The following is a 4,056-nucleotide window of genomic DNA, read 5'->3' on the forward strand; positions in this document are numbered from 1 at the left end:
ATTTGCAGGTGAATGAATGGAACAGGAAACTGTACTGAGTGAGGTAACCCAGACCTGGAAAGAAATGTTACATGATCCCCCTGCCCCTTTGCTTCTCAGCTCTTTATGTGTGACTGTATAGTCTAGTGTGACCTCAGAAACCAGGAAAGTAAAAAAAGACTGTGGGGGTGAGAATAGTAGGACACAGGTACCATGAAAGAGGAAATGGAGAAAAACCAGGGCTTTGTGGAGAAGAGAAGGGAGGGCAGTACTGATGTAGAGAAGGGAGGAGATTGAAAGAGCACTAAAGGTGATTGAAAAATCCATGCAGAATCATATTGTTTCGTGTTTACTTAAAATCGTGTGTGTGTGTGTGTGTGTGTGTGTGTGTGTGTGTGTGTGTGTGTGATTTAAATAAAGTTATGCCACTGGGGGTAACAATGTTCCCCGAGGAGTAGATAGATATCTAACAAAACATCCAGTTCTGAGCAGGGAAAACTCCCTCTGAGTCATTGGTCAGAGAAACCCAGGTGCCTCTCACAATAACAGAAGGCATTGCTATCGTTGCCTCCCAAAACTCGAAGGTGAGACCCTATTGCAATTCATACATAGGACTTGGACAAAACAAGCAGGAACTGCCCTGGAGCCTCCTCCTCAAGGACTGTCCACAGGTGCTATGCAGGCTGCCAAGGGAGAAAAAGCAAAAGTCCTATCCAGCTATAAAGTCCAGTCCTTCAGTTACTTTCTACTGCTGTGATCAAACACCATAACCGAAAGTGACTTGGAGAGGAGACGGTTTGTGTTGTTTATACATCCTGATCACATCACATCATAAAAGGAAGCCATGTCAGGAACTGTAGCAGAGGCCATGGAGGAGTGCTGCTTACTGGCTTGCTCTTCATGACTTGCTTAGACTATTTTTTGTTTGTTTGTTTTTTATACCACCCAGGACCACCTGCCCAGAAATGGCACTGCCTTCAGTGAACTGGGCCCTCCCATATTAATCATTCATCAAGAAAATGCCCATAGCCTTGCCTACAAGCCAATCTGATGGAATCATCTTCTCAATGGAGGTTCTACTCAGATGACTCTAGTTTATATCGATTCGACAAACCAGGACACCTAGAAACCACAACAATGATAAGCATGATGAAATGTACCCAAGGGTGCAAAAGTGGCACTTATATCTCTGGTGTGATCAACAACCACCTAATTGCACTTAAGGCCTGCTCAATAGGAAAGAATGTATGCCTGGTACTATAAACCTATCCAACCACTTGGGCTGGTGAGGTCGTGGACCCTAGAGAAGAACCTACTGCTGCCATGTTCCTAAACTAGTACAATTCCCAACTGCACATTACATATTTGACCTTATAGCCACAGATAAGAATCTTTTTTCAGCAGATGAGGACCATCACAGAAATCCACAACTGTCAAAATGCAGAATACAGCTGACCATGGGGGCCCATCCCTAACTACATCTACAGTACAAGCTCTACATCTAAGGCTCAGAGGACACTGTGGAAGAGGAGGTGAAAGGATGTGAGAGCCAAAGGACCAGGACATCTGCTGTGAGATCGCGCCTTCTACATTTGAGGGCTTGCTGCACCCGTGAAACTGTAATAATATGGTTGCCTAAACAAGAGCTGTCAATGACAACACCAGTTGACATCTCAAAGCAGACAGAGAACTCACACAAGGTCCCACCCCTAGATAAAGAGATTCAGGCAATTATGGCTGAGAAGAGAAAGAGAATCAGTGTGTTATCAAGTCCAAAAAGATCATCCCTAAATACATGTACATGTATATGTGCAACATGACTCAGCAGGTTGTATTTATATATACGTATGTGTGGATACATACATATATATGTGAACAGGGGTTGAAGAAGAGGTCATGAGGGAGTGGAAGGGGCCTCAGGAAAAGTTAGAGGCAGGAAAGTATGAGGTTGGAATGATGCAAATACAATACTCACATAAAATTCTCAAAAAAGAATAAAATAAATGTTTGCTTTAAGAAAAAGCAGGCTGACACAAGTGGAAATACCTAGTTTCTCGTATGAGTTGTGAGAGAGGAAAGAGTGAGTAGATGGACTGGGAAAGTGAGGAGGGGAATAAAAGCCAACCTGGGAGACCAGCAAAGCACCATGACAACAACTGGGTGTTGTCTGGATCACTCTCTGTACCACAGGATGGGAGTGGAGCTCTAGACACAGTGGCCCAGACGCTCCCTCTGTTACCCCCATCCCTGGACAAAATCTGTGTTGTTCCTGTCATGGACAGTGTGGGTAAGAGAGGACTGTGTCATCAGCCGGGGAGGTGAAACCGCATGAAGAGATCAAGGAAGGGCCCAGAGGTAGCTGGGGGCAGGGACAGATGGTTTAGGGGCGAAAATCTCCATTCTCATGCCTCAGACATGCTAGAGTTCATGTGAGGCCTCTACTTTATGTAGGAAAGGGGTGGTGTTTATTTTGCACATTACAAAATTGGTGATTAGAAGGCTGAAGAATCAGAGTTCTCATTTGCTTTGCAGCTCTGCTTCCCGCACAGTCTTTATCCTTCCTTCCCACCTCTGCTTTTGATGTCTGTTGTCTTTGTGCAGAAATGCTATGCTTCACAAACTTGGTAGGAGCAAACAAAGCCCAGACTTTGATCTTTTTCTCTTGTCTCTGAAGATGCACGAAGCGGCTACTAAATGTTGCACTGTTTTATCAGCTGTGCCCAGTCACAGACATTTACGTGGACAGTGAAGGGAACAGCAAGGGAGCAAAAACACAGGCACGGGAAGCGGGGGACGATTTGCTGCAGGTCCTCAGCAGGCACCCTAATAAATCCCTGCCTTCAATTTACTATTTTATCATATATTTGAAGTGAGATCTCCCTCTGTGTGTGTGTGCATGTGTATACATATGTGTAAGTGTGTTTAAGTCTATGCATGCATGTATGTCTGTGTATGTGTGTGTGCATGCATGAGCATGTGCATGAATGCACATATATGTATGTGTGTTCATGTGTGTATGTGTGTGTATATGTGTGTATGTACACTTATTTAATAGAATATCATAACAAAGTGAAAAGACAATCATGGCATGAGAGAAAATGTTTTTCTGGATTTTATGTATAGCCAAAGGATTTTGGAAGATGAGGCAGGAGGCTCTTGAATTAAGGACAGACTAGGGTGCTTGTAACAAGTTTGAGGACAGCCTTGGCACATAATGAAATCATACCTCACACAGTGGGGAGACAGGGAGGGAGAAAGGAAGGAAGGAAGGAAAGAAGCCAGCTAGGCTGGGAGACATCTTAGTCAGTGAGGTGCTTGCCATACACGCATGGGGACCCAAGTTCTACCCCAGCGCCCAGGTAAAAGGTTGCGGGTGGCACATGCTTGTGACCAGAGTGCTGGGGAGGCAGAGACAGGCAGATCTCTGAGCCTCGAAAGTCAGGCAACTCATCCTTACTGGTGAGCCACAGGTCCCAGTGAGAAGCTGTACCTCAAAGTAGCAACTGAGGAACAATACCTAAGCTTGACCTCTGGCCTCCACAAGCACTTTTCAATTGGTACATGCACACACACAATACGATACATTACGACACACACTCAACACACACACACACACACACACACACACACACACACACACACACAAGACAAGAAAGAGAGAACGGAAGAAAGGAAGAAGAAAGGAAGGAAGGAAGGAAGGAAGGAAGGAAGGAAGGAAACGTTTAAGCACAGAGTTCTAATTTAACCCACTGGGACAAACAGCCACATAAATCTGACACAATAGTTACAGCACAATATTGACAACAGCCAAACATGGAAAAGGCCCCAGTGCACATCCCTGACAAAGGCATGAACAGTGATCCCAGCACTGATAGACATCCTGACACATTCTATAACATGTAGAGACTTGGAAACACACTAAGGAAAAGAATTGTTGACCACATGACCCCATTTGTCTAAACTGTCCAGAGCAAGCAAGTACCTAGAAACAGAAAGGAGGTCTGTGGCTATCAGATTCTCAGGTCATGAGAGTGAGGTATTTATGTAATAATAAAAAAAATCCAGTGCTAACTGTGG

Source organism: Peromyscus leucopus, chromosome 7 (genome assembly GCF_004664715.2).
Source record: "Peromyscus leucopus breed LL Stock chromosome 7, UCI_PerLeu_2.1, whole genome shotgun sequence".
Taxonomy (NCBI): domain Eukaryota; kingdom Metazoa; phylum Chordata; class Mammalia; order Rodentia; family Cricetidae; genus Peromyscus; species Peromyscus leucopus.